At 45.9% G+C, this 27,632-nt stretch overlaps 12 non-coding genes across 12 annotated transcripts; all 12 read left to right on the top strand.

Annotated features, from left to right (window-relative positions):
• Nucleotides 1-1,159: 1,159 nt before the first annotated feature.
• LOC130348759 (U2 spliceosomal RNA) lies at nucleotides 1,160-1,350 on the top strand. The gene has a single exon (XR_008886246.1). It is a non-coding gene; the product is annotated as a U2 spliceosomal RNA (small nuclear RNA).
• A 2,074-nt stretch (nucleotides 1,351-3,424) lies between these two features.
• Nucleotides 3,425-3,615, top strand: LOC130348757 (U2 spliceosomal RNA). Its single transcript, XR_008886245.1, has one exon. It is a non-coding gene; the product is annotated as a U2 spliceosomal RNA (small nuclear RNA).
• Nucleotides 3,616-5,705: 2,090 nt separating this feature from the next.
• Nucleotides 5,706-5,896, top strand: LOC130348700 (U2 spliceosomal RNA). The gene has a single exon (XR_008886198.1). It is a non-coding gene; the product is annotated as a U2 spliceosomal RNA (small nuclear RNA).
• A 2,085-nt stretch (nucleotides 5,897-7,981) lies between these two features.
• On the top strand, nucleotides 7,982-8,172 carry LOC130348756 (U2 spliceosomal RNA). The gene has a single exon (XR_008886244.1). It is a non-coding gene; the product is annotated as a U2 spliceosomal RNA (small nuclear RNA).
• Nucleotides 8,173-10,251: 2,079 nt separating this feature from the next.
• On the top strand, nucleotides 10,252-10,442 carry LOC130348754 (U2 spliceosomal RNA). Its single transcript, XR_008886242.1, has one exon. It is a non-coding gene; the product is annotated as a U2 spliceosomal RNA (small nuclear RNA).
• Nucleotides 10,443-12,532: 2,090 nt separating this feature from the next.
• On the top strand, nucleotides 12,533-12,723 carry LOC130348753 (U2 spliceosomal RNA). Its single transcript, XR_008886241.1, has one exon. It is a non-coding gene; the product is annotated as a U2 spliceosomal RNA (small nuclear RNA).
• Nucleotides 12,724-14,811: 2,088 nt separating this feature from the next.
• LOC130348752 (U2 spliceosomal RNA) lies at nucleotides 14,812-15,002 on the top strand. Its single transcript, XR_008886240.1, has one exon. It is a non-coding gene; the product is annotated as a U2 spliceosomal RNA (small nuclear RNA).
• Nucleotides 15,003-17,078: 2,076 nt separating this feature from the next.
• Nucleotides 17,079-17,269, top strand: LOC130348751 (U2 spliceosomal RNA). Its single transcript, XR_008886239.1, has one exon. It is a non-coding gene; the product is annotated as a U2 spliceosomal RNA (small nuclear RNA).
• A 2,089-nt stretch (nucleotides 17,270-19,358) lies between these two features.
• LOC130348695 (U2 spliceosomal RNA) lies at nucleotides 19,359-19,550 on the top strand. Its single transcript, XR_008886193.1, has one exon. It is a non-coding gene; the product is annotated as a U2 spliceosomal RNA (small nuclear RNA).
• Nucleotides 19,551-21,643: 2,093 nt separating this feature from the next.
• Nucleotides 21,644-21,835, top strand: LOC130348701 (U2 spliceosomal RNA). Its single transcript, XR_008886199.1, has one exon. It is a non-coding gene; the product is annotated as a U2 spliceosomal RNA (small nuclear RNA).
• Nucleotides 21,836-23,919: 2,084 nt separating this feature from the next.
• Nucleotides 23,920-24,110, top strand: LOC130348750 (U2 spliceosomal RNA). The gene has a single exon (XR_008886238.1). It is a non-coding gene; the product is annotated as a U2 spliceosomal RNA (small nuclear RNA).
• Nucleotides 24,111-26,200: 2,090 nt separating this feature from the next.
• Nucleotides 26,201-26,391, top strand: LOC130348749 (U2 spliceosomal RNA). The gene has a single exon (XR_008886237.1). It is a non-coding gene; the product is annotated as a U2 spliceosomal RNA (small nuclear RNA).
• The last annotated feature ends 1,241 nt before the right edge of the window (nucleotides 26,392-27,632 follow it).

Here is a 27,632-nt window from a genome sequence, read left to right as displayed (position 1 = left end):
AATTCAGACAGGAAAAATCAGTATAAATCCTTAGAAAATTATCCCCCAGTGTCTCCATCTGCTGGCGGTATTGAATAAGCATTGCTGCACTGATGGGGTATGCATTAGACGAAAAAAAAGAAGAAAAAGAAGAATAATACGCCCAGAAAAGAGGCGAAAAGGAGAAAAACGTAAAAAAACGTGAAAAAAAAGTAAGAGGAAGAGAAGGGAAAAAAAGGTGGAAATGGGTTTAAAAGTGATTTCGGCGGAGAAATATATATATATATATATATATATATATATATATACGCGCACACACACACATATATATAAACGTATTCTCCGTTGAGATATTGCAGCCGCTGCTGTGTCCAGGCCCAGGAGCCTTAGCACTGTGCTGTGATGTCACTCAATACCACTGACATCACTAGGTGTAAACAACATCTCTCCTTTGCTGTGTATGTGACTATGGAGCTGTTTGGTGATGTCGTCTATTATGGCCTTCATAGAAGCAACAGGAGATTGTTGCATCCATCTAGAACCCTCAGAACTACAGTGCTATGATGTCACTCACTTCCACAGGCCTTGCAGAGTGTAAACAACAACAACCCAGCTTTGTTGTGTATGTAACCATAGGGATTGTGATGTCACCTAGAACCTTCACAGCAGCGACAGCTTTATGAGGAGCATCAGCACTGCTCTGCCTGAGCAGAACCATCACCGCCATAGGTTGTCAAATAACCCGGATTTAACCCACACAGGTAAGTCCAATGGGGTGCAGGCATGTCCTCTATGCTTACAGCTTCCCGTGGGTGTTGGTTTGATACCGTTTGGGGACAGCCAAGGAGGCATCTGCAGGCAACAAAGGTAGGTGTGTGCTTGTGTGTGTGTTTCCTATGCAGATCCTAAGCCCAGTGTCACATGCAAGTAGGAGGAGTAAGAAGGGTTCCTGGCAAATCCGGGTTATGGATTGCATTTAAAAAGGCCCCGTGGGAGTGCAATGGGCCCCTGTCTTGCTGCTTAGCAATAATGGTATGGGTTTAGGTTCTGCTGTGTGTACTGGTGGTTGACTGCCCCCCAGCCCAGAGTGTGCATGGAAAATTGTCTGGCAGCCTCCCTGACAGCAAGCAGTGATAGTGCCCATGAAGGGGACCTTGTTGGGCCCGCCCCTTTCACGGTTATCGCTTCTCGGCCTTTTGGCTAAGATCAAGTGTAGTATCTGTTCTTATCAGTTTAATATCTGATACGTCCCCTATCTGGGGACCATATATTAAATGGATTTTTGAGAACGGGGGCCGATTTCGAAGCTTGCTTCCGTCGCCCTATGCATTGACCCGATATGGCAGTATCTTCGGGTACAGTGCACCACCCCCTTACAGGGTTAAAAAGAAAGATTCCTACTTTCATTGCTACCTGCTTGCTGGCTAGCCAGCTAGCCAGCCCTGTGGGCCTTGCTGCTGCTGCTGCTGCTGCAGCCAAAAAACAAAAGGTGGTGCTGCTGCTGCTTCTGCTGCTTCTGCTTGTGTCTGGCCGCTGTTGGAGCGTCCAGGCACAGGACTTCTGCTGCTGCTGACTAAATGGCCTCCTTAATTGGATCATTTGAGTAGCCAGCACACCTGTGCAGGTAGGGCATGACATGATAGGCAGCTGCCTTGATAGCGGGTGGGTGCTGAATGTTCCTAATTGACAAAATAAGATTAATGCTTATGAAGAAATATAAAATCTCATCCCTTCCCCAATATCGCGCCACACCCCTACCCCTTAATTCCCTGGTTGAACTTGATGGACATATGTCTTTTTTCGACCGTACTAACTATGTAACTATGTAACATAACATGGGGGGGTCTCCTGGCTGTTCACACAGGTGTGTCATTGCTGTACATTGACCATGCATTGCTTCTGTGGTATTGCAAAGGCAAAGACAAATGCTTCCAGCCATCCATTGCACTAATGGATTGGTCATCAGCTGGCTGTCTATGTCCCGCATCAATATAGACCAAAGTACAGAGGGTTAGGCTATGCTATAGTGCACCTACCTGATGCATCAGAAGGTGCGAGGCCCTTGCTAAATTCTGTGCACAGACTTTGAGATCTATGCTTTAGACTGTATCTAAACCTGCTCCAACATGGACTGACATTCTGGCCTACTTTCAGCCGATGCGACTTGTCTGTCGCTGAACAGTCGCTTTTTATGTATTCAGCACCTATGTATAATGTTGTAAAAATGCTCTAGAAGCTAAAGTCGCAGAAATGTCACACATATTTGGCCTGCAACTTTCTGTGCGACAAATTCAGACAGGAAAAATCAGTATAAATCCTTAGAAAATTATCCCCCAGTGTCTCCATCTGCTGGCGGTATTGAATAAGCATTGCTGCACTGATGGGGTATGCATTAGACGAAAAAAAAGAAGAAAAAGAAGAATAATACGCCCAGAAAAGAGGCGAAAAGGAGAAAAACGTAAAAAAACGTGAAAAAAAAGTAAGAGGAAGAGAAGGGAAAAAAAGGTGGAAATGGGTTTAAAAGTGATTTCGGCGGAGAAATATATATATATATATATATATATATATATATACGCGCACACACACACATATATATAAACGTATTCTCCGTTGAGATATTGCAGCCGCTGCTGTGTCCAGGCCCAGGAGCCTTAGCACTGTGCTGTGATGTCACTCAATACCACTGACATCACTAGGTGTAAACAACATCTCTCCTTTGCTGTGTATGTGACTATGGAGCTGTTTGGTGATGTCGTCTATTATGGCCTTCATAGAAGCAACAGGAGATTGTTGCATCCATCTAGAACCCTCAGAACTACAGTGCTATGATGTCACTCACTTCCACAGGCCTTGCAGAGTGTAAACAACAACAACCCAGCTTTGTTGTGTATGTAACCATAGGGATTGTGATGTCACCTAGAACCTTCACAGCAGCGACAGCTTTATGAGGAGCATCAGCACTGCTCTGCCTGAGCAGAACCATCACCGCCATAGGTTGTCAAATAACCCGGATTTAACCCACACAGGTAAGTCCAAAGGGGTGCAGGCATGTCCTCTATGCTTACAGCTTCCCGTGGGTGTTGGTTTGATACCGTTTGGGGACAGCCAAGGAGGCATCTGCAGGCAACAAAGGTAGGTGTGTGCTTGTGTGTGTGTTTCCTATGCAGATCCTAAGCCCAGTGTCACATGCAAGTAGGAGGAGTAAGAAGGGTTCCTGGCAAATCCGGGTTATGGATTGCATTTAAAAAGGCCCCGTGGGAGTGCAATGGGCCCCTGTCTTGCTGCTTAGCAATAATGGTATGGGTTTAGGTTCTGCTGTGTGTACTGGTGGTTGACTGCCCCCCAGCCCAGAGTGTGCATGGAAAATTGTCTGGCAGCCTCCCTGACAGCAAGCAGTGATAGTGCCCATGAAGGGGACCTTGTTGGGCCCGCCCCTTTCACGGTTATCGCTTCTCGGCCTTTTGGCTAAGATCAAGTGTAGTATCTGTTCTTATCAGTTTAATATCTGATACGTCCCCTATCTGGGGACCATATATTAAATGGATTTTTGAGAACGGGGGCCGATTTCGAAGCTTGCTTCCGTCGCCCTATGCATTGACCCGATATGGCAGTATCTTCGGGTACAGTGCACCACCCCCTTACAGGGTTAAAAAGAAAGATTCCTACTTTCATTGCTACCTGCTTGCTGGCTAGCCAGCTAGCCAGCCCTGTGGGCCTTGCTGCTGCTGCTGCTGCTGCTGCAGCCAAAAAACAAAAGGTGGTGCTGCTGCTGCTTCTGCTGCTTCTGCTTGTGTCTGGCCGCTGTTGGAGCGTCCAGGCACAGGACTTCTGCTGCTGCTGACTAAATGGCCTCCTTAATTGGATCATTTGAGTAGCCAGCACACCTGTGCAGGTAGGGCATGACATGATAGGCAGCTGCCTTGATAGCGGGTGGGTGCTGAATGTTCCTAATTGACAAAATAAGATTAATGCTTATGAAGAAATATAAAATCTCATCCCTTCCCCAATATCGCGCCACACCCCTACCCCTTAATTCCCTGGTTGAACTTGATGGACATATGTCTTTTTTCGACCGTACTAACTATGTAACTATGTAACATAACATGGGGGGGTCTCCTGGCTGTTCACACAGGTGTGTCATTGCTGTACATTGACCATGCATTGCTTCTGTGGTATTGCAAAGGCAAAGACAAATGCTTCCAGCCATCCATTGCACTAATGGATTGGTCATCAGCTGGCTGTCTATGTCCCGCATCAATATAGACCAAAGTACAGAGGGTTAGGCTATGCTATAGTGCACCTACCTGATGCATCAGAAGGTGCGAGGCCCTTGCTAAATTCTGTGCACAGACTTTGAGATCTATGCTTTAGACTGTATCTAAACCTGCTCCAACATGGACTGACATTCTGGCCTACTTTCAGCCGATGCGACTTGTCTGTCGCTGAACAGTCGCTTTTTATGTATTCAGCACCTATGTATAATGTTGTAAAAATGCTCTAGAAGCTAAAGTCGCAGAAATGTCACACATATTTGGCCTGCAACTTTCTGTGCGACAAATTCAGACAGGAAAAATCAGTATAAATCCTTAGAAAATTATCCCCCAGTGTCTCCATCTGCTGGCGGTATTGAATAAGCATTGCTGCACTGATGGGGTATGCATTAGACGAAAAAAAAGAAGAAAAAGAAGAATAATACGCCCAGAAAAGAGGCGAAAAGGAGAAAAACGTAAAAAAACGTGAAAAAAAAGTAAGAGGAAGAGAAGGGAAAAAAAGGTGGAAATGGGTTTAAAAGTGATTTCGGCGGAGAAATATATATATATATATATATATATATATATATATATATATATATACGCGCACACACACACATATATATAAACGTATTCTCCGTTGAGATATTGCAGCCGCTGCTGTGTCCAGGCCCAGGAGCCTTAGCACTGTGCTGTGATGTCACTCAATACCACTGACATCACTAGGTGTAAACAACATCTCTCCTTTGCTGTGTATGTGACTATGGAGCTGTTTGGTGATGTCGTCTAGTATGGCCTTCATAGAAGCAACAGGAGATTGTTGCATCCATCTAGAACCCTCAGAACTACAGTGCTATGATGTCACTCACTTCCACAGGCCTTGCAGAGTGTAAACAACAACAACCCAGCTTTGTTGTGTATGTAACCATAGGGATTGTGATGTCACCTAGAACCTTCACAGCAGCGACAGCTTTATGAGGAGCATCAGCACTGCTCTGCCTGAGCAGAACCATCACCGCCATAGGTTGTCAAATAACCCGGATTTAACCCACACAAGGTAAGTCCAATGGGGTGCAGGCATGTCCTCTATGCTTACAGCTTCCCGTGGGTGTTGGTTTGATACCGTTTGGGGACAGCCAAGGAGGCATCTGCAGGCAACAAAGGTAGGTGTGTGCTTGTGTGTGTGTTTCCTATGCAGATCCTAAGCCCAGTGTCACATGCAAGTAGGAGGAGTAAGAAGGGTTCCTGGCAAATCCGGGTTATGGATTGCATTTAAAAAGGCCCCGTGGGAGTGCAATGGGCCCCTGTCTTGCTGCTTAGCAATAATGGTATGGGTTTAGGTTCTGCTGTGTGTACTGGTGGTTGACTGCCCCCCAGCCCAGAGTGTGCATGGAAAATTGTCTGGCAGCCTCCCTGACAGCAAGCAGTGATAGTGCCCATGAAGGGGACCTTGTTGGGCCCGCCCCTTTCACGGTTATCGCTTCTCGGCCTTTTGGCTAAGATCAAGTGTAGTATCTGTTCTTATCAGTTTAATATCTGATACGTCCCGTATCTGGGGACCATATATTAAATGGATTTTTGAGAACGGGGGCCGATTTCGAAGCTTGCTTCCGTCGCCCTATGCATTGACCCGATATGGCAGTATCTTCGGGTACAGTGCACCACCCCCTTACAGGGTTAAAAAGAAAGATTCCTACTTTCATTGCTACCTGCTTGCTGGCTAGCCAGCTAGCCAGCCCTGTGGGCCTTGCTGCTGCTGCTGCTGCAGCCAAAAAACAAAAGGTGGTGCTGCTGCTGCTTCTGCTGCTTCTGCTTGTGTCTGGCCGCTGTTGGAGCGTCCAGGCACAGGACTTCTGCTGCTGCTGACTAAATGGCCTCCTTAATTGGATCATTTGAGTAGCCAGCACACCTGTGCAGGTAGGGCATGACATGATAGGCAGCTGCCTTGATAGCGGGTGGGTGCTGAATGTTCCTAATTGACAAAATAAGATTAATGCTTATGAAGAAATATAAAATCTCATCCCTTCCCCAATATCGCGCCACACCCCTACCCCTTAATTCCCTGGTTGAACTTGATGGACATATGTCTTTTTTCGACCGTACTAACTATGTAACTATGTAACATAACATGGGGGGGGGGGTCTCCTGGCTGTTCACACAGGTGTGTCATTGCTGTACATTGACCATGCATTGCTTCTGTGGTATTGCAAAGGCAAAGACAAATGCTTCCAGCCATCCATTGCACTAATGGATTGGTCATCAGCTGGCTGTCTATGTCCCGCATCAATATAGACCAAAGTACAGAGGGTTAGGCTATGCTATAGTGCACCTACCTGATGCATCAGAAGGTGCGAGGCCCTTGCTAAATTCTGTGCACAGACTTTGAGATCTATGCTTTAGACTGTATCTAAACCTGCTCCAACATGGACTGACATTCTGGCCTACTTTCAGCCGATGCGACTTGTCTGTCGCTGAACAGTCGCTTTTTATGTATTCAGCACCTATGTATAATGTTGTAAAAATGCTCTAGAAGCTAAAGTCGCAGAAATGTCACACATATTTGGCCTGCAACTTTCTGTGCGACAAATTCAGACAGGAAAAATCAGTATAAATCCTTAGAAAATTATCCCCCAGTGTCTCCATCTGCTGGCGGTATTGAATAAGCATTGCTGCACTGATGGGGTATGCATTAGACGAAAAAAAAGAAGAAAAAGAAGAATAATACGCCCAGAAAAGAGGCGAAAAGGAGAAAAACGTAAAAAAACGTGAAAAAAAAGTAAGAGGAAGAGAAGGGAAAAAAAGGTGGAAATGGGTTTAAAAGTGATTTCGGCGGAGAAATATATATATATATATATATATATATATATATATATATATATACGCGCACACACACACATATATATAAACGTATTCTCCGTTGAGATATTGCAGCCGCTGCTGTGTCCAGGCCCAGGAGCCTTAGCACTGTGCTGTGATGTCACTCAATACCACTGACATCACTAGGTGTAAACAACATCTCTCCTTTGCTGTGTATGTGACTATGGAGCTGTTTGGTGATGTCGTCTATTATGGCCTTCATAGAAGCAACAGGAGATTGTTGCATCCATCTAGAACCCTCAGAACTACAGTGCTATGATGTCACTCACTTCCACAGGCCTTGCAGAGTGTAAACAACAACAACCCAGCTTTGTTGTGTATGTAACCATAGGGATTGTGATGTCACCTAGAACCTTCACAGCAGCGACAGCTTTATGAGGAGCATCAGCACTGCTCTGCCTGAGCAGAACCATCACCGCCATAGGTTGTCAAATAACCCGGATTTAACCCACACAGGTAAGTCCAATGGGGTGCAGGCATGTCCTCTATGCTTACAGCTTCCCGTGGGTGTTGGTTTGATACCGTTTGGGGACAGCCAAGGAGGCATCTGCAGGCAACAAAGGTAGGTGTGTGCTTGTGTGTGTGTTTCCTATGCAGATCCTAAGCCCAGTGTCACATGCAAGTAGGAGGAGTAAGAAGGGTTCCTGGCAAATCCGGGTTATGGATTGCATTTAAAAAGGCCCCGTGGGAGTGCAATGGGCCCCTGTCTTGCTGCTTAGCAATAATGGTATGGGTTTAGGTTCTGCTGTGTGTACTGGTGGTTGACTGCCCCCCAGCCCAGAGTGTGCATGGAAAATTGTCTGGCAGCCTCCCTGACAGCAAGCAGTGATAGTGCCCATGAAGGGGACCTTGTTGGGCCCGCCCCTTTCACGGTTATCGCTTCTCGGCCTTTTGGCTAAGATCAAGTGTAGTATCTGTTCTTATCAGTTTAATATCTGATACGTCCCCTATCTGGGGACCATATATTAAATGGATTTTTGAGAACGGGGGCCGATTTCGAAGCTTGCTTCCGTCGCCCTATGCATTGACCCGATATGGCAGTATCTTCGGGTACAGTGCACCACCCCCTTACAGGGTTAAAAAGAAAGATTCCTACTTTCATTGCTACCTGCTTGCTGGCTAGCCAGCCCTGTGGGCCTTGCTGCTGCTGCTGCTGCTGCAGCCAAAAAACAAAAGGTGGTGCTGCTGCTGCTTCTGCTGCTTCTGCTTGTGTCTGGCCGCTGTTGGAGCGTCCAGGCACAGGACTTCTGCTGCTGCTGACTAAATGGCCTCCTTAATTGGATCATTTGAGTAGCCAGCACACCTGTGCAGGTAGGGCATGACATGATAGGCAGCTGCCTTGATAGCGGGTGGGTGCTGAATGTTCCTAATTGACAAAATAAGATTAATGCTTATGAAGAAATATAAAATCTCATCCCTTCCCCAATATCGCGCCACACCCCTACCCCTTAATTCCCTGGTTGAACTTGATGGACATATGTCTTTTTTCGACCGTACTAACTATGTAACTATGTAACATAACATGGGGGGGGTCTCCTGGCTGTTCACACAGGTGTGTCATTGCTGTACATTGACCATGCATTGCTTCTGTGGTATTGCAAAGGCAAAGACAAATGCTTCCAGCCATCCATTGCACTAATGGATTGGTCATCAGCTGGCTGTCTATGTCCCGCATCAATATAGACCAAAGTACAGAGGGTTAGGCTATGCTATAGTGCACCTACCTGATGCATCAGAAGGTGCGAGGCCCTTGCTAAATTCTGTGCACAGACTTTGAGATCTATGCTTTAGACTGTATCTAAACCTGCTCCAACATGGACTGACATTCTGGCCTACTTTCAGCCGATGCGACTTGTCTGTCGCTGAACAGTCGCTTTTTATGTATTCAGCACCTATGTATAATGTTGTAAAAATGCTCTAGAAGCTAAAGTCGCAGAAATGTCACACATATTTGGCCTGCAACTTTCTGTGCGACAAATTCAGACAGGAAAAATCAGTATAAATCCTTAGAAAATTATCCCCCAGTGTCTCCATCTGCTGGCGGTATTGAATAAGCATTGCTGCACTGATGGGGTATGCATTAGACGAGAAAAAAGAAGAAAAAGAAGAATAATACGCCCAGAAAAGAGGCGAAAAGGAGAAAAACGTAAAAAAACGTGAAAAAAAAGTAAGAGGAAGAGAAGGGAAAAAAAGGTGGAAATGGGTTTAAAAGTGATTTCGGCGGAGAAATATATATATATATATATATATATATATATATATATATATATATACGCGCACACACACACATATATATAAACGTATTCTCCGTTGAGATATTGCAGCCGCTGCTGTGTCCAGGCCCAGGAGCCTTAGCACTGTGCTGTGATGTCACTCAATACCACTGACATCACTAGGTGTAAACAACATCTCTCCTTTGCTGTGTATGTGACTATGGAGCTGTTTGGTGATGTCGTCTATTATGGCCTTCATAGAAGCAACAGGAGATTGTTGCATCCATCTAGAACCCTCAGAACTACAGTGCTATGATGTCACTCACTTCCACAGGCCTTGCAGAGTGTAAACAACAACAACCCAGCTTTGTTGTGTATGTAACCATAGGGATTGTGATGTCACCTAGAACCTTCACAGCAGCGACAGCTTTATGAGGAGCATCAGCACTGCTCTGCCTGAGCAGAACCATCACCGCCATAGGTTGTCAAATAACCCGGATTTAACCCACACAGGTAAGTCCAATGGGGTGCAGGCATGTCCTCTATGCTTACAGCTTCCCGTGGGTGTTGGTTTGATACCGTTTGGGGACAGCCAAGGAGGCATCTGCAGGCAACAAAGGTAGGTGTGTGCTTGTGTGTGTGTTTCCTATGCAGATCCTAAGCCCAGTGTCACATGCAAGTAGGAGGAGTAAGAAGGGTTCCTGGCAAATCCGGGTTATGGATTGCATTTAAAAAGGCCCCGTGGGAGTGCAATGGGCCCCTGTCTTGCTGCTTAGCAATAATGGTATGGGTTTAGGTTCTGCTGTGTGTACTGGTGGTTGACTGCCCCCCAGCCCAGAGTGTGCATGGAAAATTGTCTGGCAGCCTCCCTGACAGCAAGCAGTGATAGTGCCCATGAAGGGGACCTTGTTGGGCCCGCCCCTTTCACGGTTATCGCTTCTCGGCCTTTTGGCTAAGATCAAGTGTAGTATCTGTTCTTATCAGTTTAATATCTGATACGTCCCCTATCTGGGGACCATATATTAAATGGATTTTTGAGAACGGGGGCCGATTTCGAAGCTTGCTTCCGTCGCCCTATGCATTGACCCGATATGGCAGTATCTTCGGGTACAGTGCACCACCCCCTTACAGGGTTAAAAAGAAAGATTCCTACTTTCATTGCTACCTGCTTGCTGGCTAGCCAGCTAGCCAGCCCTGTGGGCCTTGCTGCTGCTGCTGCTGCTGCAGCCAAAAAACAAAAGGTGGTGCTGCTGCTGCTTCTGCTGCTTCTGCTTGTGTCTGGCCGCTGTTGGAGCGTCCAGGCACAGGACTTCTGCTGCTGCTGACTAAATGGCCTCCTTAATTGGATCATTTGAGTAGCCAGCACACCTGTGCAGGTAGGGCATGACATGATAGGCAGCTGCCTTGATAGCGGGTGGGTGCTGAATGTTCCTAATTGACAAAATAAGATTAATGCTTATGAAGAAATATAAAATCTCATCCCTTCCCCAATATCGCGCCACACCCCTACCCCTTAATTCCCTGGTTGAACTTGATGGACATATGTCTTTTTTCGACCGTACTAACTATGTAACTATGTAACATAACATGGGGGGGTCTCCTGGCTGTTCACACAGGTGTGTCATTGCTGTACATTGACCATGCATTGCTTCTGTGGTATTGCAAAGGCAAAGACAAATGCTTCCAGCCATCCATTGCACTAATGGATTGGTCATCAGCTGGCTGTCTATGTCCCGCATCAATATAGACCAAAGTACAGAGGGTTAGGCTATGCTATAGTGCACCTACCTGATGCATCAGAAGGTGCGAGGCCCTTGCTAAATTCTGTGCACAGACTTTGAGATCTATGCTTTAGACTGTATCTAAACCTGCTCCAACATGGACTGACATTCTGGCCTACTTTCAGCCGATGCGACTTGTCTGTCGCTGAACAGTCGCTTTTTATGTATTCAGCACCTATGTATAATGTTGTAAAAATGCTCTAGAAGCTAAAGTCGCAGAAATGTCACACATATTTGGCCTGCAACTTTCTGTGCGACAAATTCAGACAGGAAAAATCAGTATAAATCCTTAGAAAATTATCCCCCAGTGTCTCCATCTGCTGGCGGTATTGAATAAGCATTGCTGCACTGATGGGGTATGCATTAGACGAAAAAAAAGAAGAAAAAGAAGAATAATACGCCCAGAAAAGAGGCGAAAAGGAGAAAAACGTAAAAAAACGTGAAAAAAAAGTAAGAGGAAGAGAAGGGAAAAAAAGGTGGAAATGGGTTTAAAAGTGATTTCGGCGGAGAAATATATATATATATATATATATATATATATATATATATATATATATATACGCGCACACACACACATATATATAAACGTATTCTCCGTTGAGATATTGCAGCCGCTGCTGTGTCCAGGCCCAGGAGCCTTAGCACTGTGCTGTGATGTCACTCAATACCACTGACATCACTAGGTGTAAACAACATCTCTCCTTTGCTGTGTATGTGACTATGGAGCTGTTTGGTGATGTCGTCTATTATGGCCTTCATAGAAGCAACAGGAGATTGTTGCATCCATCTAGAACCCTCAGAACTACAGTGCTATGATGTCACTCACTTCCACAGGCCTTGCAGAGTGTAAACAACAACAACCCAGCTTTGTTGTGTATGTAACCATAGGGATTGTGATGTCACCTAGAACCTTCACAGCAGCGACAGCTTTATGAGGAGCATCAGCACTGCTCTGCCTGAGCAGAACCATCACCGCCATAGGTTGTCAAATAACCCGGATTTAACCCACACAGGTAAGTCCAATGGGGTGCAGGCATGTCCTCTATGCTTACAGCTTCCCGTGGGTGTTGGTTTGATACCGTTTGGGGACAGCCAAGGAGGCATCTGCAGGCAACAAAGGTAGGTGTGTGCTTGTGTGTGTGTTTCCTATGCAGATCCTAAGCCCAGTGTCACATGCAAGTAGGAGGAGTAAGAAGGGTTCCTGGCAAATCCGGGTTATGGATTGCATTTAAAAAGGCCCCGTGGGAGTGCAATGGGCCCCTGTCTTGCTGCTTAGCAATAATGGTATGGGTTTAGGTTCTGCTGTGTGTACTGGTGGTTGACTGCCCCCCAGCCCAGAGTGTGCATGGAAAATTGTCTGGCAGCCTCCCTGACAGCAAGCAGTGATAGTGCCCATGAAGGGGACCTTGTTGGGCCCGCCCCTTTCACGGTTATCGCTTCTCGGCCTTTTGGCTAAGATCAAGTGTAGTATCTGTTCTTATCAGTTTAATATCTGATACGTCCCCTATCTGGGGACCATATATTAAATGGATTTTTGAGAACGGGGGCCGATTTCGAAGCTTGCTTCCGTCGCCCTATGCATTGACCCGATATGGCAGTATCTTCGGGTACAGTGCACCACCCCCTTACAGGGTTAAAAAGAAAGATTCCTACTTTCATTGCTACCTGCTTGCTGGCTAGCCAGCTAGCCAGCCCTGTGGGCCTTGCTGCTGCTGCTGCTGCTGCAGCCAAAAAACAAAAGGTGGTGCTGCTGCTGCTTCTGCTGCTTCTGCTTGTGTCTGGCCGCTGTTGGAGCGTCCAGGCACAGGACTTCTGCTGCTGCTGACTAAATGGCCTCCTTAATTGGATCATTTGAGTAGCCAGCACACCTGTGCAGGTAGGGCATGACATGATAGGCAGCTGCCTTGATAGCGGGTGGGTGCTGAATGTTCCTAATTGACAAAATAAGATTAATGCTTATGAAGAAATATAAAATCTCATCCCTTCCCCAATATCGCGCCACACCCCTACCCCTTAATTCCCTGGTTGAACTTGATGGACATATGTCTTTTTTCGACCGTACTAACTATGTAACTATGTAACATAACATGGGGGGGTCTCCTGGCTGTTCACACAGGTGTGTCATTGCTGTACATTGACCATGCATTGCTTCTGTGGTATTGCAAAGGCAAAGACAAATGCTTCCAGCCATCCATTGCACTAATGGATTGGTCATCAGCTGGCTGTCTATGTCCCGCATCAATATAGACCAAAGTACAGAGGGTTAGGCTATGCTATAGTGCACCTACCTGATGCATCAGAAGGTGCGAGGCCCTTGCTAAATTCTGTGCACAGACTTTGAGATCTATGCTTTAGACTGTATCTAAACCTGCTCCAACATGGACTGACATTCTGGCCTACTTTCAGCCGATGCGACTTGTCTGTCGCTGAACAGTCGCTTTTTATGTATTCAGCACCTATGTATAATGTTGTAAAAATGCTCTAGAAGCTAAAGTCGCAGAAATGTCACACATATTTGGCCTGCAACTTTCTGTGCGACAAATTCAGACAGGAAAAATCAGTATAAATCCTTAGAAAATTATCCCCCAGTGTCTCCATCTGCTGGCGGTATTGAATAAGCATTGCTGCACTGATGGGGTATGCATTAGACGAAAAAAAAGAAGAAAAAGAAGAATAATACGCCCAGAAAAGAGGCGAAAAGGAGAAAAACGTAAAAAAACGTGAAAAAAAAGTAAGAGGAAGAGAAGGGAAAAAAAGGTGGAAATGGGTTTAAAAGTGATTTCGGCGGAGAAATATATATATATATATATATATATATATATATATATATATATATATACGCGCACACACACACATATATATAAACGTATTCTCCGTTGAGATATTGCAGCCGCTGCTGTGTCCAGGCCCAGGAGCCTTAGCACTGTGCTGTGATGTCACTCAATACCACTGACATCACTAGGTGTAAACAACATCTCTCCTTTGCTGTGTATGTGACTATGGAGCTGTTTGGTGATGTCGTCTATTATGGCCTTCATAGAAGCAACAGGAGATTGTTGCATCCATCTAGAACCCTCAGAACTACAGTGCTATGATGTCACTCACTTCCACAGGCCTTGCAGAGTGTAAACAACAACAACCCAGCTTTGTTGTGTATGTAACCATAGGGATTGTGATGTCACCTAGAACCTTCACAGCAGCGACAGCTTTATGAGGAGCATCAGCACTGCTCTGCCTGAGCAGAACCATCACCGCCATAGGTTGTCAAATAACCCGGATTTAACCCACACAGGTAAGTCCAATGGGGTGCAGGCATGTCCTCTATGCTTACAGCTTCCCGTGGGTGTTGGTTTGATACCGTTTGGGGACAGCCAAGGAGGCATCTGCAGGCAACAAAGGTAGGTGTGTGCTTGTGTGTGTGTTTCCTATGCAGATCCTAAGCCCAGTGTCACATGCAAGTAGGAGGAGTAAGAAGGGTTCCTGGCAAATCCGGGTTATGGATTGCATTTAAAAAGGCCCCGTGGGAGTGCAATGGGCCCCTGTCTTGCTGCTTAGCAATAATGGTATGGGTTTAGGTTCTGCTGTGTGTACTGGTGGTTGACTGCCCCCCAGCCCAGAGTGTGCATGGAAAATTGTCTGGCAGCCTCCCTGACAGCAAGCAGTGATAGTGCCCATGAAGGGGACCTTGTTGGGCCCGCCCCTTTCACGGTTATCGCTTCTCGGCCTTTTGGCTAAGATCAAGTGTAGTATCTGTTCTTATCAGTTTAATATCTGATACGTCCCCTATCTGGGGACCATATATTAAATGGATTTTTGAGAACGGGGGCCGATTTCGAAGCTTGCTTCCGTCGCCCTATGCATTGACCCGATATGGCAGTATCTTCGGGTACAGTGCACCACCCCCTTACAGGGTTAAAAAGAAAGATTCCTACTTTCATTGCTACCTGCTTGCTGGCTAGCCAGCTAGCCAGCCCTGTGGGCCTTGCTGCTGCTGCTGCTGCTGCAGCCAAAAAACAAAAGGTGGTGCTGCTGCTGCTTCTGCTGCTTCTGCTTGTGTCTGGCCGCTGTTGGAGCGTCCAGGCACAGGACTTCTGCTGCTGCTGACTAAATGGCCTCCTTAATTGGATCATTTGAGTAGCCAGCACACCTGTGCAGGTAGGGCATGACATGATAGGCAGCTGCCTTGATAGCGGGTGGGTGCTGAATGTTCCTAATTGACAAAATAAGATTAATGCTTATGAAGAAATATAAAATCTCATCCCTTCCCCAATATCGCGCCACACCCCTACCCCTTAATTCCCTGGTTGAACTTGATGGACATATGTCTTTTTTCGACCGTACTAACTATGTAACTATGTAACATAACATGGGGGGGTCTCCTGGCTGTTCACACAGGTGTGTCATTGCTGTACATTGACCATGCATTGCTTCTGTGGTATTGCAAAGGCAAAGACAAATGCTTCCAGCCATCCATTGCACTAATGGATTGGTCATCAGCTGGCTGTCTATGTCCCGCATCAATATAGACCAAAGTACAGAGGGTTAGGCTATGCTATAGTGCACCTACCTGATGCATCAGAAGGTGCGAGGCCCTTGCTAAATTCTGTGCACAGACTTTGAGATCTATGCTTTAGACTGTATCTAAACCTGCTCCAACATGGACTGACATTCTGGCCTACTTTCAGCCGATGCGACTTGTCTGTCGCTGAACAGTCGCTTTTTATGTATTCAGCACCTATGTATAATGTTGTAAAAATGCTCTAGAAGCTAAAGTCGCAGAAATGTCACACATATTTGGCCTGCAACTTTCTGTGCGACAAATTCAGACAGGAAAAATCAGTATAAATCCTTAGAAAATTATCCCCCAGTGTCTCCATCTGCTGGCGGTATTGAATAAGCATTGCTGCACTGATGGGGTATGCATTAGACGAAAAAAAAGAAGAAAAAGAAGAATAATACGCCCAGAAAAGAGGCGAAAAGGAGAAAAACGTAAAAAAACGTGAAAAAAAAGTAAGAGGAAGAGAAGGGAAAAAAAGGTGGAAATGGGTTTAAAAGTGATTTCGGCGGAGAAATATATATATATATATATATATATATATATATATACGCGCACACACACACATATATATAAACGTATTCTCCGTTGAGATATTGCAGCCGCTGCTGTGTCCAGGCCCAGGAGCCTTAGCACTGTGCTGTGATGTCACTCAATACCACTGACATCACTAGGTGTAAACAACATCTCTCCTTTGCTGTGTATGTGACTATGGAGCTGTTTGGTGATGTCGTCTATTATGGCCTTCATAGAAGCAACAGGAGATTGTTGCATCCATCTAGAACCCTCAGAACTACAGTGCTATGATGTCACTCACTTCCACAGGCCTTGCAGAGTGTAAACAACAACAACCCAGCTTTGTTGTGTATGTAACCATAGGGATTGTGATGTCACCTAGAACCTTCACAGCAGCGACAGCTTTATGAGGAGCATCAGCACTGCTCTGCCTGAGCAGAACCATCACCGCCATAGGTTGTCAAATAACCCGGATTTAACCCACACAGGTAAGTCCAAAGGGGTGCAGGCATGTCCTCTATGCTTACAGCTTCCCGTGGGTGTTGGTTTGATACCGTTTGGGGACAGCCAAGGAGGCATCTGCAGGCAACAAAGGTAGGTGTGTGCTTGTGTGTGTGTTTCCTATGCAGATCCTAAGCCCAGTGTCACATGCAAGTAGGAGGAGTAAGAAGGGTTCCTGGCAAATCCGGGTTATGGATTGCATTTAAAAAGGCCCCGTGGGAGTGCAATGGGCCCCTGTCTTGCTGCTTAGCAATAATGGTATGGGTTTAGGTTCTGCTGTGTGTACTGGTGGTTGACTGCCCCCCAGCCCAGAGTGTGCATGGAAAATTGTCTGGCAGCCTCCCTGACAGCAAGCAGTGATAGTGCCCATGAAGGGGACCTTGTTGGGCCCGCCCCTTTCACGGTTATCGCTTCTCGGCCTTTTGGCTAAGATCAAGTGTAGTATCTGTTCTTATCAGTTTAATATCTGATACGTCCCCTATCTGGGGACCATATATTAAATGGATTTTTGAGAACGGGGGCCGATTTCGAAGCTTGCTTCCGTCGCCCTATGCATTGACCCGATATGGCAGTATCTTCGGGTACAGTGCACCACCCCCTTACAGGGTTAAAAAGAAAGATTCCTACTTTCATTGCTACCTGCTTGCTGGCTAGCCAGCTAGCCAGCCCTGTGGGCCTTGCTGCTGCTGCTGCTGCTGCTGCAGCCAAAAAACAAAAGGTGGTGCTGCTGCTGCTTCTGCTGCTTCTGCTTGTGTCTGGCCGCTGTTGGAGCGTCCAGGCACAGGACTTCTGCTGCTGCTGACTAAATGGCCTCCTTAATTGGATCATTTGAGTAGCCAGCACACCTGTGCAGGTAGGGCATGACATGATAGGCAGCTGCCTTGATAGCGGGTGGGTGCTGAATGTTCCTAATTGACAAAATAAGATTAATGCTTATGAAGAAATATAAAATCTCATCCCTTCCCCAATATCGCGCCACACCCCTACCCCTTAATTCCCTGGTTGAACTTGATGGACATATGTCTTTTTTCGACCGTACTAACTATGTAACTATGTAACATAACATGGGGGGGTCTCCTGGCTGTTCACACAGGTGTGTCATTGCTGTACATTGACCATGCATTGCTTCTGTGGTATTGCAAAGGCAAAGACAAATGCTTCCAGCCATCCATTGCACTAATGGATTGGTCATCAGCTGGCTGTCTATGTCCCGCATCAATATAGACCAAAGTACAGAGGGTTAGGCTATGCTATAGTGCACCTACCTGATGCATCAGAAGGTGCGAGGCCCTTGCTAAATTCTGTGCACAGACTTTGAGATCTATGCTTTAGACTGTATCTAAACCTGCTCCAACATGGACTGACATTCTGGCCTACTTTCAGCCGATGCGACTTGTCTGTCGCTGAACAGTCGCTTTTTATGTATTCAGCACCTATGTATAATGTTGTAAAAATGCTCTAGAAGCTAAAGTCGCAGAAATGTCACACATATTTGGCCTGCAACTTTCTGTGCGACAAATTCAGACAGGAAAAATCAGTATAAATCCTTAGAAAATTATCCCCCAGTGTCTCCATCTGCTGGCGGTATTGAATAAGCATTGCTGCACTGATGGGGTATGCATTAGACGAAAAAAAAGAAGAAAAAGAAGAATAATACGCCCAGAAAAGAGGCGAAAAGGAGAAAAACGTAAAAAAACGTGAAAAAAAAGTAAGAGGAAGAGAAGGGAAAAAAAGGTGGAAATGGGTTTAAAAGTGATTTCGGCGGAGAAATATATATATATATATATATATATATATATATATATATATATATATATATACGCGCACACACACACATATATATAAACGTATTCTCCATTGAGATATTGCAGCCGCTGCTGTGTCCAGGCCCAGGAGCCTTAGCACTGTGCTGTGATGTCACTCAATACCACTGACATCACTAGGTGTAAACAACATCTCTCCTTTGCTGTGTATGTGACTATGGAGCTTATGTCGTCTAGTATGGCCTTCATAGAAGCAACAGGAGATTGTTGCATCCATCTAGAACCCTCAGAACTACAGTGCTATGATGTCACTCACTTCCACAGGCCTTGCAGAGTGTAAACAACAACAACCCAGCTTTGTTGTGTATGTAACCATAGGGATTGTGATGTCACCTAGAACCTTCACAGCAGCGACAGCTTTATGAGGAGCATCAGCACTGCTCTGCCTGAGCAGAACCATCACCGCCATAGGTTGTCAAATAACCCGGATTTAACCCACACAGGTAAGTCCAATGGGGTGCAGGCATGTCCTCTATGCTTACAGCTTCCCGTGGGTGTTGGTTTGATACCGTTTGGGGACAGCCAAGGAGGCATCTGCAGGCAACAAAGGTAGGTGTGTGCTTGTGTGTGTGTTTTCCTATGCAGATCCTAAGCCCAGTGTCACATGCAAGTAGGAGGAGTAAGAAGGGTTCCTGGCAAATCCGGGTTATGGATTGCATTTAAAAAGGCCCCGTGGGAGTGCAATGGGCCCCTGTCTTGCTGCTTAGCAATAATGGTATGGGTTTAGGTTCTGCTGTGTGTACTGGTGGTTGACTGCCCCCCAGCCCAGAGTGTGCATGGAAAATTGTCTGGCAGCCTCCCTGACAGCAAGCAGTGATAGTGCCCATGAAGGGGACCTTGTTGGGCCCGCCCCTTTCACGGTTATCGCTTCTCGGCCTTTTGGCTAAGATCAAGTGTAGTATCTGTTCTTATCAGTTTAATATCTGATACGTCCCCTATCTGGGGACCATATATTAAATGGATTTTTGAGAACGGGGGCCGATTTCGAAGCTTGCTTCCCGTCGCCCTATGCATTGACCCGATATGGCAGTATCTTCGGGTACAGTGCACCACCCCCTTACAGGGTTAAAAAGAAAGATTCCTACTTTCATTGCTACCTGCTTGCTGGCTAGACAGCTAGCCAGCCCTGTGGGCCTTGCTGCTGCTGCTGCTGCAGCCAAAAAACAAAAGGTGGTGCTGCTGCTGCTTCTGCTGCTTCTGCTTGTGTCTGGCCGCTGTTGGAGCGTCCAGGCACAGGACTTCTGCTGCTGCTGACTAAATGGCCTCCTTAATTGGATCATTTGAGTAGCCAGCACACCTGTGCAGGTAGGGCATGACATGATAGGCAGCTGCCTTGATAGCGGGTGGGTGCTGAATGTTCCTAATTGACAAAATAAGATTAATGCTTATGAAGAAATATAAAATCTCATCCCTTCCCCAATATCGCGCCACACCCCTACCCCTTAATTCCCTGGTTGAACTTGATGGACATATGTCTTTTTTCGACCGTACTAACTATGTAACTATGTAACATAACATGGGGGGGGGGGTCTCCTGGCTGTTCACACAGGTGTGTCATTGCTGTACATTGACCATGCATTGCTTCTGTGGTATTGCAAAGGCAAAGACAAATGCTTCCAGCCATCCATTGCACTAATGGATTGGTCATCAGCTGGCTGTCTATGTCCCGCATCAATATAGACCAAAGTACAGAGGGTTAGGCTATGCTATAGTGCACCTACCTGATGCATCAGAAGGTGCGAGGCCCTTGCTAAATTCTGTGCACAGACTTTGAGATCTATGCTTTAGACTGTATCTAAACCTGCTCCAACATGGACTGACATTCTGGCCTACTTTCAGCCGATGCGACTTGTCTGTCGCTGAACAGTCGCTTTTTATGTATTCAGCACCTATGTATAATGTTGTAAAAATGCTCTAGAAGCTAAAGTCGCAGAAATGTCACACATATTTGGCCTGCAACTTTCTGTGCGACAAATTCAGACAGGAAAAATCAGTATAAATCCTTAGAAAATTATCCCCCAGTGTCTCCATCTGCTGGCGGTATTGAATAAGCATTGCTGCACTGATGGGGTATGCATTAGACGAAAAAAAAGAAGAAAAAGAAGAATAATACGCCCAGAAAAGAGGCGAAAAGGAGAAAAACGTAAAAAAACGTGAAAAAAAAGTAAGAGGAAGAGAAGGGAAAAAAAGGTGGGAAATGGGTTTAAAAGTGATTTCGGCGGAGAAATATATATATATATATATATATATATATATATATATATATATATATACGCGCACACACACACATATATATAAACGTATTCTCCGTTGAGATATTGGCAGCCGCTGCTGTGTCCAGGCCCAGGAGCCTTAGCACTGTGCTGTGATGTCACTCAATAACCACTGACATCACTAGGTGTAAACAACATCTCTCCTTTGCTGTGTATGTGACTATGGAGCTGTTTGGTGATGTCGTCTATTATGGCCTTCATAGAAGCAACAGGAGATTGTTGCATCCATCTAGAACCCTCAGAACTACAGTGCTATGATGTCACTCACTTCCACAGGCCTTGCAGAGTGTAAACAACAACAACCCAGCTTTGTTGTGTATGTAACCATAGGGATTGTGATGTCACCTAGAACCTTCACAGCAGCGACAGCTTTATGAGGAGCATCAGCACTGCTCTGCCTGAGCAGAACCATCACCGCCATAGGTTGTCAAATAACCCGGATTTAACCCACACAGGTAAGTCCAATGGGGTGCAGGCATGTCCTCTATGCTTACAGCTTCCCGTGGGTGTTGGTTTGATACCGTTTGGGGACAGCCAAGGAGGCATCTGCAGGCAACAAAGGTAGGTGTGTGCTTGTGTGTGTGTTTCCTATGCAGATCCTAAGCCCAGTGTCACATGCAAGTAGGAGGAGTAAGAAGGGTTCCTGGCAAATCCGGGTTATGGATTGCATTTAAAAAGGCCCCGTGGGAGTGCAATGGGCCCCTGTCTTGCTGCTTAGCAATAATGGTATGGGTTTAGGTTCTGCTGTGTGTACTGGTGGTTGACTGCCCCCCAGCCCAGAGTGTGCATGGAAAATTGTCTGAGCAGCCTCCCTGACAGCAAGCAGTGATAGTGCCCATGAAGGGGACCTTGTTGGGCCCGCCCCTTTCACGGTTATCGCTTCTCGGCCTTTGGCTAAGATCAAGTGTAGTATCTGTTCTTATCAGTTTAATATCTGATACGTCCCCTATCTGGGGACCATATATTAAATGGATTTTTTGAGAACGGGGGCCGATTTCGAAGCTTGCTTCCGTCGCCCTATGCATTGACCCGATATGGCAGTATCTTCGGGGTACAGTGCACCACCCCCTTACAGGGTTAAAAAGAAAGATTCCTACTTTCATTGCTACCTGCTTGCTGGCTAGCCAGCCCTGTGGGCCTTGCTGCTGCTGCTGCTGCTGCAGCCAAAAAACAAAAGGTGGTGCTGCTGCTGCTTCTGCTGCTTCTGCTTGTGTCTGGCCGCTGTTGGAGCGTCCCAGGCACAGGACTTCTGCTGCTGCTGACTAAATGGCCTCCTTAATTGGATCATTTGAGTAGCCAGCACACCTGTGCAGGTAGGGCATGACATGATAGGCAGCTGCCTTGATAGCGGGGTGGGTGCTGAATGTTCCTAATTGACAAAATAAGATTAATGCTTATGAAGAAATATAAAATCTCATCCCTTTCCCCAATATCGCGCCACACCCCTACCCCTTAATTCCCTGGTTGAACTTGATGGACATATGTCTTTTTTCGACCGTACTAACTATGTAACTATGTAACATAACATGGGGGGGGTCTCCTGGCTGTTCACACAGGTGTGTCATTGCTGTACATTGACCATGCATTGCTTCTGTGGTATTGCAAAGGCAAAGACAAATGCTTCCAGCCATCCATTGCACTAATGGATTGGTCATCAGCTGGCTGTCTATGTCCCGCATCAATATAGACCAAAGTACAGAGGGTTAGGCTATGCTATAGTGCACCTACCTGATGCATCAGAAGGTGCGAGGCCCTTGCTAAATTCTGTGCACAGACTTTGAGATCTATGCTTTAGACTGTATCTAAACCTGCTCCAACATGGACTGACATTCTGGCCTACTTTCAGCCGATGCGACTTGTCTGTCGCTGAACAGTCGCTTTTTATGTATTCAGCACCTATGTATAATGTTGTAAAAATGCTCTAGAAGCTAAAGTCGCAGAAATGTCACACATATTTGGCCTGCAACTTTCTGTGCGACAAATTCAGACAGGAAAAATCAGTATAAATCCTTAGAAAATTATCCCCCAGTGTCTCCATCTGCTGGCGGTATTGAATAAGCATTGCTGCACTGATGGGGTATGCATTAGACGAAAAAAAAGAAGAAAAAGAAGAATAATACGCCCAGAAAAGAGGCGAAAAGGAGAAAAACGTAAAAAAACGTGAAAAAAAAGTAAGAGGAAGAGAAGGGAAAAAAAGGTGGAAATGGGTTTAAAAGTGATTTCGGCGGAGAAATATATATATATATATATATATATATATATATATATATATATATATACGCGCACACACACACATATATATAAACGTATTCTCCGTTGAGATATTGCAGCCGCTGCTGTGTCCAGGCCCAGGAGCCTTAGCACTGTGCTGTGATGTCACTCAATACCACTGACATCACTAGGTGTAAACAACATCTCTCCTTTGCTGTGTATGTGACTATGGAGCTGTTTGGTGATGTCGTCTATTATGGCCTTCATAGAAGCAACAGGAGATTGTTGCATCCATCTAGAACCCTCAGAACTACAGTGCTATGATGTCACTCACTTCCACAGGCCTTGCAGAGTGTAAACAACAACAACCCAGCTTTGTTGTGTATGTAACCATAGGGATTGTGATGTCACCTAGAACCTTCACAGCAGCGACAGCTTTATGAGGAGCATCAGCACTGCTCTGCCTGAGCAGAACCATCACCGCCATAGGTTGTCAAATAACCCGGATTTAACCCACACAGGTAAGTCCAATGGGGTGCAGGCATGTCCTCTATGCTTACAGCTTCCCGTGGGTGTTGGTTTGATACCGTTTGGGGACAGCCAAGGAGGCATCTGCAGGCAACAAAGGTAGGTGTGTGCTTGTGTGTGTGTTTCCTATGCAGATCCTAAGCCCAGTGTCACATGCAAGTAGGAGGAGTAAGAAGGGTTCCTGGCAAATCCGGGTTATGGATTGCATTTAAAAAGGCCCCGTGGGAGTGCAATGGGCCCCTGTCTTGCTGCTTAGCAATAATGGTATGGGTTTAGGTTCTGCTGTGTGTACTGGTGGTTGACTGCCCCCCAGCCCAGAGTGTGCATGGAAAATTGTCTGGCAGCCTCCCTGACAGCAAGCAGTGATAGTGCCCATGAAGGGGACCTTGTTGGGCCCGCCCCTTTCACGGTTATCGCTTCTCGGCCTTTTGGCTAAGATCAAGTGTAGTATCTGTTCTTATCAGTTTAATATCTGATACGTCCCCTATCTGGGGACCATATATTAAATGGATTTTTGAGAACGGGGGCCGATTTCGAAGCTTGCTTCCGTCGCCCTATGCATTGACCCGATATGGCAGTATCTTCGGGTACAGTGCACCACCCCCTTACAGGGTTAAAAAGAAAGATTCCTACTTTCATTGCTACCTGCTTGCTGGCTAGCCAGCTAGCCAGCCCTGTGGGCCTTGCTGCTGCTGCTGCTGCTGCAGCCAAAAAACAAAAGGTGGTGCTGCTGCTGCTTCTGCTGCTTCTGCTTGTGTCTGGCCGCTGTTGGAGCGTCCAGGCACAGGACTTCTGCTGCTGCTGACTAAATGGCCTCCTTAATTGGATCATTTGAGTAGCCAGCACACCTGTGCAGGTAGGGCATGACATGATAGGCAGCTGCCTTGATAGCGGGTGGGTGCTGAATGTTCCTAATTGACAAAATAAGATTAATGCTTATGAAGAAATATAAAATCTCATCCCTTCCCCAATATCGCGCCACACCCCTACCCCTTAATTCCCTGGTTGAACTTGATGGACATATGTCTTTTTTCGACCGTACTAACTATGTAACTATGTAACATAACATGGGGGGGTCTCCTGGCTGTTCACACAGGTGTGTCATTGCTGTACATTGACCATGCATTGCTTCTGTGGTATTGCAAAGGCAAAGACAAATGCTTCCAGCCATCCATTGCACTAATGGATTGGTCATCAGCTGGCTGTCTATGTCCCGCATCAATATAGACCAAAGTACAGAGGGTTAGGCTATGCTATAGTGCACCTACCTGATGCATCAGAAGGTGCGAGGCCCTTGCTAAATTCTGTGCACAGACTTTGAGATCTATGCTTTAGACTGTATCTAAACCTGCTCCAACATGGACTGACATTCTGGCCTACTTTCAGCCGATGCGACTTGTCTGTCGCTGAACAGTCGCTTTTTATGTATTCAGCACCTATGTATAATGTTGTAAAAATGCTCTAGAAGCTAAAGTCGCAGAAATGTCACACATATTTGGCCTGCAACTTTCTGTGCGACAAATTCAGACAGGAAAAATCAGTATAAATCCTTAGAAAATTATCCCCCAGTGTCTCCATCTGCTGGCGGTATTGAATAAGCATTGCTGCACTGATGGGGTATGCATTAGACGAAAAAAAAGAAGAAAAAGAAGAATAATACGCCCAGAAAAGAGGCGAAAAGGAGAAAAACGTAAAAAAACGTGAAAAAAAAGTAAGAGGAAGAGAAGGGAAAAAAAGGTGGAAATGGGTTTAAAAGTGATTTCGGCGGAGAAATATATATATATATATATATATATATATATATATATATATATATATATACGCGCACACACACACATATATATAAACGTATTCTCCGTTGAGATATTGCAGCCGCTGCTGTGTCCAGGCCCAGGAGCCTTAGCACTGTGCTGTGATGTCACTCAATACCACTGACATCACTAGGTGTAAACAACATCTCTCCTTTGCTGTGTATGTGACTATGGAGCTGTTTGGTGATGTCGTCTATTATGGCCTTCATAGAAGCAACAGGAGATTGTTGCATCCATCTAGAACCCTCAGAACTACAGTGCTATGATGTCACTCACTTCCACAGGCCTTGCAGAGTGTAAACAACAACAACCCAGCTTTGTTGTGTATGTAACCATAGGGATTGTGATGTCACCTAGAACCTTCACAGCAGCGACAGCTTTATGAGGAGCATCAGCACTGCTCTGCCTGAGCAGAACCATCACCGCCATAGGTTGTCAAATAACCCGGATTTAACCCACACAGGTAAGTCCAATGGGGTGCAGGCATGTCCTCTATGCTTACAGCTTCCCGTGGGTGTTGGTTTGATACCGTTTGGGGACAGCCAAGGAGGCATCTGCAGGCAACAAAGGTAGGTGTGTGCTTGTGTGTGTGTTTCCTATGCAGATCCTAAGCCCAGTGTCACATGCAAGTAGGAGGAGTAAGAAGGGTTCCTGGCAAATCCGGGTTATGGATTGCATTTAAAAAGGCCCCGTGGGAGTGCAATGGGCCCCTGTCTTGCTGCTTAGCAATAATGGTATGGGTTTAGGTTCTGCTGTGTGTACTGGTGGTTGACTGCCCCCCAGCCCAGAGTGTGCATGGAAAATTGTCTGGCAGCCTCCCTGACAGCAAGCAGTGATAGTGCCCATGAAGGGGACCTTGTTGGGCCCGCCCCTTTCACGGTTATCGCTTCTCGGCCTTTTGGCTAAGATCAAGTGTAGTATCTGTTCTTATCAGTTTAATATCTGATACGTCCCCTATCTGGGGACCATATATTAAATGGATTTTTGAGAACGGGGGCCGATTTCGAAGCTTGCTTCCGTCGCCCTATGCATTGACCCGATATGGCAGTATCTTCGGGTACAGTGCACCACCCCCTTACAGGGTTAAAAAGAAAGATTCCTACTTTCATTGCTACCTGCTTGCTGGCTAGCCAGCTAGCCAGCCCTGTGGGCCTTGCTGCTGCTGCTGCTGCTGCAGCCAAAAAACAAAAGGTGGTGCTGCTGCTGCTTCTGCTGCTTCTGCTTGTGTCTGGCCGCTGTTGGAGCGTCCAGGCACAGGACTTCTGCTGCTGCTGACTAAATGGCCTCCTTAATTGGATCATTTGAGTAGCCAGCACACCTGTGCAGGTAGGGCATGACATGATAGGCAGCTGCCTTGATAGCGGGTGGGTGCTGAATGTTCCTAATTGACAAAATAAGATTAATGCTTATGAAGAAATATAAAATCTCATCCCTTCCCCAATATCGCGCCACACCCCTACCCCTTAATTCCCTGGTTGAACTTGATGGACATATGTCTTTTTTCGACCGTACTAACTATGTAACTATGTAACATAACATGGGGGGGTCTCCTGGCTGTTCACACAGGTGTGTCATTGCTGTACATTGACCATGCATTGCTTCTGTGGTATTGCAAAGGCAAAGACAAATGCTTCCAGCCATCCATTGCACTAATGGATTGGTCATCAGCTGGCTGTCTATGTCCCGCATCAATATAGACCAAAGTACAGAGGGTTAGGCTATGCTATAGTGCACCTACCTGATGCATCAGAAGGTGCGAGGCCCTTGCTAAATTCTGTGCACAGACTTTGAGATCTATGCTTTAGACTGTATCTAAACCTGCTCCAACATGGACTGACATTCTGGCCTACTTTCAGCCGATGCGACTTGTCTGTCGCTGAACAGTCGCTTTTTATGTATTCAGCACCTATGTATAATGTTGTAAAAATGCTCTAGAAGCTAAAGTCGCAGAAATGTCACACATATTTGGCCTGCAACTTTCTGTGCGACAAATTCAGACAGGAAAAATCAGTATAAATCCTTAGAAAATTATCCCCCAGTGTCTCCATCTGCTGGCGGTATTGAATAAGCATTGCTGCACTGATGGGGTATGCATTAGACGAAAAAAAAGAAGAAAAAGAAGAATAATACGCCCAGAAAAGAGGCGAAAAGGAGAAAAACGTAAAAAAACGTGAAAAAAAAGTAAGAGGAAGAGAAGGGAAAAAAAGGTGGAAATGGGTTTAAAAGTGATTTCGGCGGAGAAATATATATATATATATATATATATATATATATATATATATATATACGCGCACACACACACATATATATAAAC

Source organism: Hyla sarda, unplaced genomic scaffold, assembly GCF_029499605.1.
Source record: "Hyla sarda isolate aHylSar1 unplaced genomic scaffold, aHylSar1.hap1 scaffold_886, whole genome shotgun sequence".
In the NCBI taxonomy this organism is placed as follows: domain Eukaryota; kingdom Metazoa; phylum Chordata; class Amphibia; order Anura; family Hylidae; genus Hyla; species Hyla sarda.
Note: the sequence above shows the minus strand (reverse complement) of the source record. Positions and strands in the feature narration are given on the sequence as shown.